The sequence below is a fragment of the Chiloscyllium plagiosum genome, unplaced genomic scaffold (assembly GCF_037043375.1).
Source record: "Chiloscyllium plagiosum isolate Xiang-an unplaced genomic scaffold, Cpla_swu_hap1 HiC_scaffold_14, whole genome shotgun sequence".
Classification (NCBI taxonomy): Eukaryota; Metazoa; Chordata; class Chondrichthyes; order Orectolobiformes; family Hemiscylliidae; genus Chiloscyllium; species Chiloscyllium plagiosum.
The window spans coordinates 65,640,001-65,652,552 of NW_028270152.1; positions in this window are offsets into that span (position 1 = coordinate 65,640,001).

The window sequence follows — 12,552 nt, forward strand, 5'->3', positions numbered from 1 at the left end:
TCTTTTTCCACGTATGGAGTCAGCTATTACGAGGGGGCATAGCTTTAAATTAAGGGGGGGTAGGTATAGGACAGATGTTAGGGGTAGGTTCTTTACTCAGCGAGTCGTGAGTTCATGGAATGCCCTGCCAGTAGCAGTGGTGGACTCTCCCTCAATATGTGCATTTAAGCGGGCATTGGATAGGCATATGGAGTATAGTGGGCTAGTGTAGGTTAGGTGGGCTTGGATCGGCGCAACATCGAGGGCCGAAGGGCCTGTACTGCGCTGTATTCTTCTATGTTCTATGTTCTCGAAATCCCACTGGTTTTTAGCTGTCCAAACGTCAAACTGTCAGAGCCTTTGGTAGAATTTTCTAGATAAGTAGAAAAGAGTTTGTGCACACATGTATGGAATCGCCTGAAAATCAGCACAGCTTGGGATCCTGACATTATCCCACCCTCTGTGGCTTACTGTGAGGGAAATGGTTCCAAGTCAAACCAAGAATGTCCCTGGGTATGATTGGAATCTAATTGAGCTACTTAAAGTGTTTTTTTTTTAAATAAAGAGATTCCTCCGTTCCCCAAAATGCTCTGATTAAACATCATTTGCAGCTCCATACCAACACTGCTGTGAGTGAAATTAAGATGAGGGGTGGGCTTTAGTCCGACTGAAGAGCTCTAGGTTTCGCACAAAAGGTTTCAAAAAGGATCGCTCTGCGCAAGCTCTTGTGCGGCATTTCAGAAATCTTCAACTGCAGGTACCTGCCTTCAACATAGCATGAGTGTGACTTCTGCAGCTTGCACCTGAGATGAGGGACAAGAGGGTAGTATATGGAGATTCATGTAAATGATGATGCTGTAACTTTATCATGAGTCTCACATCAGAAAGAGAGAAGACAGCAGGCAAGAATTAGCAGGTGAAGAAATGTCTCAGACAGTGCGCTAGAGAGTTGGACTGGATCAGCTGTGTACAGCTATAAACAAAACTGTGTTACAGAACATAAGGAGATGAAGAGCCTTATATAGTGATAAGGAGCAGCAGCCTCAGTGACTATGTGCTGCCTGAGATACTCCTGACGGATCATTTCAATGAGTAAGCAGCGGATTGGTTTGAAGCACAAGTATGTTGGTGCCTGAAGAAAATAACCTCCACATCTACTGGGGTGTGAAGTTTAAAAAACAAAGCCCAAAGCTGAAAAAGGGATTCTTCAAAGGCAGGAGAGGACCTCAGAAGGCTTTTACTAAAGAGATACACAGCAGGAAGACTGAATAGCAAACAATGAATGCTACAAAGCCTAGCTACGAACCGTGACTACTTTGAAGAGGAAAAATACAAACAGGAAGGCAAATGCCCATGTACTCAACCAGGTTAACAAAGTGCAATAGTTTATATGAATGGCAGGTTCAGCACACAGTTTACTATCACCTCAACCATTCCATAATGAGAGGCCCACAATGAAGCCAAACACAGGTAGTTTCAGCTCCACATAACAGCTTCAGGCTTATCCACAAAACACTCTAACCTAGACTCTGCAGTACCCACGTCTGCCATTCATATAAACTACCATCAAATCTTTGTGTGCTGTAGGTCCAACCGTTGCTGCTCTGATAAGACTGCATGGAAGGAAATATTCCGAAGTATTAATCAAAGCATTGGACACATACATTAGCCCCTAAAGAAATTTAGTAACAGGACAGACAAGATTTAACCAGAAAAATCAATAGACATAAATGGATTTACATTATCTACTTGGATTTGTTTCAGATTCAGAATTTACAAAGATGAATTAAATGCTATATAGGTGGCAGTGTGATGGATGAATGATTAGACTTTCTTCAATCTAATCAGGATTGAATTTTGGAACAGGCTATTGAATTTACTACACAGGTGGAAATCAGGGCCCACGATCCAGTTAGTACCCTGAAGAAACATCAGGGATGCATCTAACATGATTAGATTCCCTACAGTGTGGAAACAGGCCCTTCGGCTCAACAAGTCCACACCGACCCTCCAAAGAGCAACCCACTTAGACCCATTCCCCTATATTTACCCCTGACTAACGCACCTAACACTATGGGCAATTTAGCATGGCCAATTCACCTGACCCGCACATCTTTGTGATGTGGGAGGAAACCGGAGCACCTGGAGGAAACCGGAGCACCTGGAGGAAACCCATGCAGGCACTGGGAGAATGTGCAAACTCCACACAGACAGTCACTCGAGGCTGGAATTGAAGCTGGGACCCTGGTGCTGTGAGGCAGCAATGCTTACCACTGAGCCACTCATGGTCAGATGGTAGTCACAAAAATAGCATTATTATCCCCTTGAAGGTCTGCCAGTAGGAAAAAAAAGCAGAAATAAATAACCTATGAAAAGGTCGGCATAGATTTAAGCTGAGAAGGTAAAGATTTAAAAGGGACCTCAGGGGCAACTTTTCTATGCAGAAACTGGTACATGTATGGAATGAGGGAGGAGTGGAGGCTGGTACAATTACAGCATTTAAAAGGTATCTGGATGGGTGTATGAATAGGAAGGGTTTCGAGGGATGTGGACCAACTGCTGGCAAATGGGACGAGATTAATTTAGAATATCTGGTTGGCATTGACGAGTTGGACTGAAGGGTCTGTTTCTGTGCTGTACATCTCTATGGTTCCACTTCGATGCCCAAGATCTGGCTCTCAATGGAATCACAACTGCAGTGAATGTCCAGTAGGGGGAGCTGAATGCTAAGTGAGACCAATTGGGTCATTTTTTTGAAAATATTGCCAGTCATCATCCCAAACCAAAAAAGATCCTGCAAGAGGAAAGTCTCCAGAGAACTGGAAATCTTGCAACAGAAAGAAAAAGGGTAAAGGTAACATTTCGAGAAGATGTCAGAAACAGATTCTAGACCATCAATTTGCAGGGACTGGGTTTGGAAAAATAACTTAAATTCAACACAGAAGCAGATGTTGTTTCAATATCAGACAGCATGCCATGGATAAATTGAAAGAGTTAGACCAGCAAACATAAAACTCCAAAATTAAGAGTTACAAATCTTCATGTTCAAGGGCAAGGTACCCCAAAACAGACTCACAAACAGAAATCAGAATCTCATTGTTGAGGTGAAGCATATATGTATCACTCTGCATGATGGTGTGAAAGCTACCTCAGCTTGTAAGTTTTTGAAATCTCCTCATCCTCTAATGAGGAAAGTCAAATCTCAGTTAGACAGTATGATTGAAACAAGTGTCATATCACCAGTGACAGAAATGGTGCTAGACAACCGATCCCAAAACAAAGCGCAGAACTAAGATGGTGTCTGGATCGCTCTTTGAAACAGTGAAGGGGAAAATTCATCCCATTTCATCCATCGACAATGGATTGACGAAATTGGAAGAGCATGTTTTTTCACAGAATTAGATGGTGACAGTGGATTCTGACAGATACTCTTGGAGCAAGGATCAAAACTTACTGACATTTATAACACCATTCAGGCAGTATTTCACCAGTAAGAGAAAGCAACAGTCTAAAATGAGCACATGAATGTGATGCTTTAGACACTACGAGAGAGCGCAGTATTTGGTAACCTATTTATATGCCAATAAAAAGGATATTGTAGTAAATAAGGAGTTGAAGAGCTTCACTTAGAAATAGAGAAACAAACAGCCTCAAGGACATTGTACATGAGAGGATCGATAGACCAGAGTTACTCTGGACCAAGATCTCAATATGTACACAGAGTGTTAATATGATTCTATGACAAAGCAAATAGCAAAGGACACTAAAACCAACAGCATCAGCAGCAGGATCAATGTGAGCACTCTGACCCAAGGCAATTCAGTAGGAAGTGAAAAGTTAGACAAGAAGCCTACTTTGATGTCGACAGCATCTTGAAACAGGCAAAGGTGGATAAATCCCCAGGACCTGATCAGGTGTACCCGAGAACTCTGTGGGAAGCTAGAGAAGTGATTGCTGGGCCTCTTGCTGAGATACTTGTATCATCGATAGTCACAGGTGAGGTGCCGGAAGACTGGAGGTTGGCTAACGTGGTGCCACTGTTTAAGAAGAGTGGTAAGGAAAAGCCAGGGAACTATAGACCAGTGAGCCTGACCTCGGTGGTGGGCAAGTTGTTGGAGAGAATCCTGAGGGACAGGATGCACATGTATTTGGAAAGGCAAGGACTGATTAGGGATAGTGAACATGGCTTTGTGCGTGGGAAATCATGTCTCACAAACTTGATTGAGTTTTTTGAAGAAATAACAAAGAAGATTTATGAAGGCAGAGCAGTAGATGTGATCTATATGGACTTCAGTAAGGCGTTCGACAAGGTTCCCCATGGGAGATTGATTAGCAAGGTTAGATCTCATTGAACACAGAGAGAACTAGCCATTTGGGTACAGAAGTGGCTCAAAGGTAGAAGACAGAGGGTGGTGGTGGAGGGTTGTTTTTCGGACTGGAGGCCTGTGACCAGTGGAGTGCCACAAGGATCGGTCCTCTACTTTTTGTCATTTACATAAATGATTTGGATGTGAGCATAAGAGGTACAGTTAGTAAGTTTGCAGATGACACCAAAATTGGAGGTGTAGTGGACAGCGAAGAGGGTTACCTCAGATTACAACAGGATCTGGACCAGATGGGCCAATGGGCTGAGAAGTGGCAGATGGAGTTTAATTCAAATAGATGTGAGGTGCTGCATTTTGGGAAAGCAAATCTGAGCAGGACTTCGACACTTAATGGTAAGGTCCTAGGAAGTGTTGCTGAACAAAGAGACCTTGGAGTGCAGGCTCATAGCTCTTTGAAAGTGGAGTCGCAGGATAGTGAAGTCCGCGTTTGGTATGCTTTCATTTGTTGGTCAGAGTATTGAGTACGGGAGTTGAGAGATCATGTTGCAGCTGTACAGGACATTGGTTAGACCACTGTTGGAATATTGCATGCAATTCTGGTCTCCTTCGTATCAGAAAGATGTTGTGAAACTTGAAAGGGTTCAGAAAAGATTTCCAAGGATGTTGCCAGGGTTGGAAGATTTGAGCTATAAGGAGAGGCTGAACAGGCTGGGACTGTTTTCCCTGGAGCGTCAGGGGCTGAGGAGTGACCTTATAGAGGTTTACAAAATTGTGAGGGGCATGGATAGGGTAAATAGGCAAAGTCTTTTCCCTGGGATCGGGGAGTCTAGAACTAGAGGGCATAGGTTTAGGGTGAGAGAGGAAAGATTTAAAAGAGACCTAAGGGGCAACTTTTTCACATAGAGGGTGGTACGTGTATGGAATGAGCTGCCAGACGAAGTGGTGGAGGCTGATACAATTGCAACATTTAAAAGGCATTTGGATTGGTATATGAATAGGAAGGGTTTGGAGGGATATGGGTCGGGTGCTGGCAGGTGGGACTAGATTGGGTTGGGATATCTGGTCAGCATGGACAGGTTGGACCGAAAGGTCTGTTTCCAAGCTGTACATCTCTATGACTCTATCTCGCTCCATCTTTTATGCTTTTGACAAACAAAGTGCAGGGAAATTCTCACTGGATAGGTTGCCAATTGAAGGGGATTACTGATCGTTAAGTGCCTTGGTAATGGCCTAACTCATCTCACCAACATTCAACTTTCTGTCTTCCTAAACTTGTCGAGCAAGCCAAAATTGGAGACAACATGACATGGAAATCAGAGCAGGTACGTGGCAAATTCAGCACACTGCTTGTGCCAAAAGGACGTTTCATGTTGGTGCTCGATGTCCAAAATCTCTAGGCATGCTGCACAAGTACTCACCTTCATGCACTTCATGTGCTTGGACACTGGCACAAAGTGTCGGCCTCCACTTATAGAATTAGTTAGATTCCCTACAGTATGGAAACCAGCCCTCAACAAATCCACACCAACCCTCCGAAGAGCAACCCATCCAGACCCACTCCACACTTACCCTGACTAATGCACCTAACACTATGGGCAATTTAGCATGGCCAATTCACCTGACCTGCACATCTTTGGATTGTGGCAGGAAATCGGAGGACCTGGAGGAAACCCATGCAGACACGGGAAGAATGTGCAAACTCCACACAGACAGTCGCCTGAAATGGGAATCAAACCTGGGTCCCTGATGCTGAGAGGCAGCAGTGCTAACAACTGAGCCACCGTGCCACTCTACTTGCAGCAGTAACGATATTGCAATAAGAGTACTGTGCTTTCAGGGGGACACACCCAGCTCAGGAACCAGAGCAGGCTGCATCACTTGTTGTCGTAGTGCTCACTCACAGAGTCTACTTGGTTGCTCACAGCATCCTTGTATTGCCTCATTCTGCCAATGTGCACTTATCCCTCTGCACCAGAGCCACAGGGTCATATATTACTTCCATTTCACCATGTCATTTAGAGCATGGGAAGCTGGTCATGGTTGTTACCATGTATCCATCAACGTGAGGAGAGTAGCCTTAGTCAAGATACTTGGAGGGTCGGTCTCAGATAGCAAACCTGGGGCTTGGACATGGTCAGACAGAATCAGAAGCCAAAAGCCAGACAGCTACCAGCCACTGTGCCCCTTTCTGCCCTATTGCAGGCTGTTTCCCTCCTGGAATGATGGGGAGTCAGGAATTAAGGGTGATGAAAGCAGGTGGCACAGCTACTACTATTGGTGCAGGTAGGAGTTGTCCTGAACAAGTGAGTAAATAGGAAGTGCAGAGGGCATGCACGGCTGGGGATAGGGCAAGTGGGAAAGATTTTTCAGGAAACAGAGTGATAGAGCCTGAGGTTTCATGGGAGGTGGGCACAGATACTCACCTACCACACCTACGGCACCCATGCAGGGGCAGCTCCAGTCTGAAATGCTTCTCTTGGTACACAACAGGCTTTTGAAGATCATGCAGACACAGGATGTTGGTTAATTGTGGGATATCTACAGAGTGGCAAGTTGTGCTGGGAATGGCGCAAGGTAAGATGAGACTGGGAAATCAGATAGTAGTGGTGCCCCCAGAGGCAGGATGGGTAATTAATAGTTTCGGTAGGATATGGCAAGGAAACAATAGATATCATGATAAAGAGCCCTCAAATTAAAAACTGAATGCAACTCGCACTCAGCTTAAAACAAATTAAGGCTCAAATCTATATGTCTTAGCACAATTGAGGCTAAAACAATTGTGTTATTAAATCTAATTATTGATCAGTTGACAGAATTTTAACTGAAGTGAACCATGCCCCAAAGCATTGTCCAATCAGCTACTTGATTCATTCCTTGAATTTTCTGCACAAATTCAGGTTTACAAAGTCAATTTCCTCACAGCACCAGAGACCCGGGTTCAATTCCAGTCACAGGCGACTGTCTGTGTGGAGTTTGCACATTCTCCCCGTGTCTGCTTGGGTTTCCTCCGGGTGCTCCGGTTTCCTCCCACAGTCCAAAGATGTGCAGGTCAGGTGAATTGGCCACGCTAAATTGGCCGTAGTGTTCGGGGATGTGTAGGTTAAGCGGGTTACACATGGTAAAAACCATATGTGGGAGATGGGTTCAGATGGTTGGCGCAGACTTGTTGGACTGAACAGCCTGCACTGCAGGGATTTCGATTCTATAACAACATTTTGTAAAAGTCCTAGTGCACTGATGCCATCTAGTGTGCACATCTGGAGAGCAATGCAATTTTGCCACAAGATAATATACTGTACTTCAAATGCTGTTAAAGGCACACTTCTGATGAAGTCACTAAATTTGCCTTAAACTTTTAACAAAGTCCTGTGAGTTTACACCAGTGTCTATGCAAGCCCCTTTCCCCACATACCTTAATAACCCTGAGTATCTTTTATTTTAAAGGATAAATGGTTTCCTGTTGTGCATATGAGACGTGAGGTTTAGCTTGACTTGTCTATACAAAATTCTTATATTGCTATATTGTGGCACAGACATTTTGGATGATCTTTATGACCAAGAGTCTAATGTCTTGTGCATTGCAAATTGAACAGTAACCATTTCCTTGAATCTTTAAATGGAAGTGGAGGACTGTGGAAAAGAGCAATGGAATGGAAGTCAAGTCTCCATCTTGCCAGGAACACTTGCACTTGGACATAGACTTGGTGTTCTGGAGCACCATGGTCTAGGAATCCTGGATGATCCTGCAAAATAATTGGCTGACAGACTATAACTTTACACATTATTGAAGAGTGTTAAACTAAACCAACAACGTTTTCACTTGGGCTCTTGAAAATACCCATTACCAAACCAGGTATTCTACACACAAACACACACACACACAGTTCAATTCTGATCCAGGGAGCAGACAATGAGACAGCTTAGTAGAAATCTCGAACCAAAAAAGGGAGTGAATAGCCTATTCCCAATATTAATAAATGTTAATTCATTTTACGTATCAAGTATATGATCTGCAAGACTCAGTCAACTCCCTTCTAGAAGTCAGATATAACAATCTCGGCCTGTAGATTACACTGCCCTCCTGCATTCCCCTCTTGCCATAATGTGGATTATTGCTGAATGATTTGCGCCTCTGGAGACCACACAGTTAGAGAAAAATGCATGCACTTCACAGGCTTTGCCAGTTTGTAGCGCTGTGTTTCAGTTTGGTTCAGATGGACAGTCCTTGCAGGGTCAAGTTAGTTGTGTGGCGGCAATGCATGTAAATTAAGAATTATACCCGCACTGATGTGTGAAGCCAGCGTGGAGGGGACTAGAATCAAAAACATCAAGAGGCTATTCATCCTATGATACCCATAAAGGACTCTTTGCAAAGGCAACTCACTCCTGTGCAAGCCTGCAGCTTATCTAATAGGATGAAAATGTTGCCCGACATCCAATACTCGAGAGAGGCAAGCCGAGCAGGGATTCCAACAACAAATTACAAACGACAGAAGGGACCTCCCCTGCCTCCACAATCAGTAGCAGCAGCAACATCACTCTGGATGCTCCATAGGCTGACCTGCAGTGTGACCAGCAGCAGAGCAACATTACAAGCAGCAAAGGTGAAACAGTAATAATAATCCATGAATCTGGACCATCCCAAAAGAAACCAAAAATGTACACCTTTCATGCAGGGTGGGAAAACTGAATTTCTGCTCACAACTGTAAAAGATAAAACACATTTGCTTGATATCATGGAATCCCTACAGTGTGGAAACTGGCCATTCACCCCATCAAGTCCACAGTGACCCTCCAAAGAGCAGCCTGTTCAGACCCATCCCCCACTACCCTATCCCTGTAACTCTGCACTCCCTATGGCTAATCCATCTAGCCTGAACATCCCTGGACACTATGGGCAATTTGGTATGGCCAATCCACTCTAACCTGCACAGCTTGGGACTATGGAAGAAAACTAGAGCGCCCAGAGGAAATCCACACAGACACAGGGAGAATGTGCAAACTCCAGACAGACAGTTGCCAGAGGGTGGAATTGATCTTGGGTCACTGGCACTGTGAGACAGCAGTGCTAACCACTGGGCCACAGTGCTGCCCCAAATGTCGCTAAAATATAACAAAGTGAATATTCAATTTGAAATGGCACTGCACAATAAATCCGAATGTGATCCTCCCTATATTAAAAAAAAACTGCAACATTCCCAGAAGCTGTTTTTTCTCCCCCTACACCAGCAGCAAGAAGTAAAGCAGCACTGAAGCACCATTTCATATTCGCTATATTCTGAAAAAGCTCAAGGAATCATTTGCAGATGGCAAAGTAATGGTAGACACTTCGAATAAACAGCCAACAGCTGAAGAACGCAGAGAAACTAATCACAGCAATCCAGAGCACATGACTTGGTGCTTCCAAAGTAACAAGCTGGGTGGAATCTTTGTATAAGGATATCTTTCAGCAACTACAGAAGGACCTGAAGGACTGTGGATGCTTCCCATTGCAGTTCATTTAATCTATTGACATGAGTGACCTAGCCCAGCTGATTAAAATGGATTGTCTCACCCTTTTGCCCCATTAAAACTGAACAATGAGTGAGGATATTTAAAAGTTCAAAAAAGGCACATACTTGAGGAAGATATTCCAATCAAGAAACCGCTTTCCATCATGACTGAGGGTGTATCAGCCATACTTGGTGCAAACGGGGACCTTGTAGCACTTTGCAGACATAATCTGGGATTTTCCTTTCTTTTGGAAATTACCAAGGTTTAATCCGTGAGCAAGCATTAGTCAGTAGAGTTCTGCAGTTTACATGTAAAGAAAGTTAAGATTGCAAACTTGATTTGAGGAAAAGCCTTTCAGCACCACTTGTTTTCAAATCCTAATTAGACAACCTCCAGGTTGCCTACTCATAGAGTCATAGAGATGTACAGCGCAGAAACAGACCCTTCAGTCCAACTCATCCATGACAACCAGCTATCCCAACCTAATCCAGTTCCATTTGCCAGCACTTGACCCATATCCCTCCAAACCTTTCCTATTCATGTATCCATCCAGATGCCTTTCAGATGTTGCATTTGTACCAACCTGCACCACTTCCTCTGGCAGCTCATTTCATATACGCACCACCTTTTGTGTAAAAAAGGTTGCCCTTTGCATCCCTTTTAAAATGTTTCCCCTCACACCCTAAACCTATGCCCTCTAGTCCACCAGCCAGTTTTGAAACAGTTTCTACCCTCCTGGTGTTAGAATACTGAATGGACTCACAAACTCTTAGCATTCACCTCTACCTGTGTTTTTGTTTTTGTCGCTGTTTACCTATTATTTATTTATCTATGCTACTTAACCCTGTGATCTGCCTGTATTGCTCGCAAGACAAAGCTTTTCACTGTGCCTCGGTACATGTGACAATAAATTCAATTCAATCCAATTCCATGTTGACGTGTGGGGATTGAGTCGAGGGTAGATCCTGCAAAGATTTTTAGATCTGATGCCAGAAATCGTCACTTTTCTCAAATTAAGGAATGAAGTGACTGTCACAGTCAGGTTCTTTGCAGAGAGAACATCAAAACTGAATGAGCTGAACTGTAAACTGCAGAAAAAGGAAAGAGACTTAGCACATATGATCACTGCTTTGCATCCATTCCAATTGAAACTGGGTCAGCAGTCCTTCCAATTAATAAAGTAAGTACTGCAAGTCTGGAGAAAATACTAAAGAAAAGGCAAAATTAAAAAACACGGTTCCACTCAAAATTTCTGTGCAGTTATCAGGTGAATTTAACAAACAATTTCAGGAATGAGGTGCAATCATATTTGTCTCAAATCCATTCCTTCAAATAGACGTGGATTCTTGGAAACTTGTAAACAAAAAAATTGTTTGCTTCGACCATCCTGCACTTCTTAAAAAGAAGTGAGAGCTTACTTTGACTCCACAAACCTCTGGGATAACATTCTCCCAAGTGAAAATCAAGTCCAAATATCAACCTCAATGATACACCATTGAAAAGGTGGAGCCCACTTATATGACGTGATGCTCTAGGGTAGTTCTGAGATGCTGTGTGAGACTTTAAACCAAGCCCCACAAACGTTTTCAGGTAACTATCTCCTACAACTATTTCAAAAGATAACATGACAATTTGCTGTGCATCCCAGGCAAAATGTAGCTTTCAACCAATATCAAAACAAATCTGCCCATGATTACGTATGCAGTAAGCTCTCACAAACCTCAATGGCCTGCCATGTTTCTTATAGGACAATGACCTAAACACTTCTAAAGCTTTTCATTGACTGAGGTCTTCTGGGATATTCTGGAAGCTGCTATATAAAATGTAATTCTCTCTTTCAGATAGATAACTAGACTTCTAGCGTATGTGGAAAATGTAAAATGGAGTTAAAAAAAAATCAAAATTTTACAACTTTCTAAGACCAAAGGAAATACCAACAGGAGTAGGTCACTCAGCCCTCTCAGCCTGCTCTGTCATTCAATACAATCGTGGTAGATCAGACATTCCTCACATCCACTTTCCTGTCCTTTCCCTATAACCCATGATCCCCCTACTGATCAAGAATCTGAGCCCTATGTATATACAAGGACACTGTTCCCCAACTACTCTCTGGTGGTAAGGAATTCCAAAGACGATCAATCGTCTGAGGAGGAGAATTTCCTCCTCATCTCAGACTTAAATGAGTGCCACTTTATTCTGCCCTCTGGTTGTAGATTGTCCCATGAAGAGGAACATCTCCTCAGCAGTTAATTTCAAGCCCCTGAAGAATCCTGTACGTTTCAAAGAGACCACCCCTCATTCTTCTAAATGCTAGTGAGTGGAATACCAACCTGTTTAGCTTTTGCTGATAAGACAATCCCTCCACACCAGGGATCATCCTCATGAACCTTCTCTGAACTGCCTCCATTGAAATTATGTATTTCCTTAAATAAGGGGAGCAAAATTGCTCACTGTACCCCAAACGTGGTCTCATCAGCACCTTGTACAGTTGTAGTAAGACCTCCCTACTCTTACACCCTGTAACCCTTTGAAATAAAACTTCTTGCTCATTTAATTACCAATAACCTATCAATATCTCTAAACAGTTTGTATTCCTCACACAACCGGTCTTCCACCTATTTATGTGTCTTCTGTAAATTTGGCTACAGTACAGTCACCTACCTTCCTCCAAGTCATTAATATATAGTGTCAACAGTTGCACTCCCAGCACTGCCCCCTGCAGGACCCCAATGGTCATGGGTCACCAAAGTGAAAA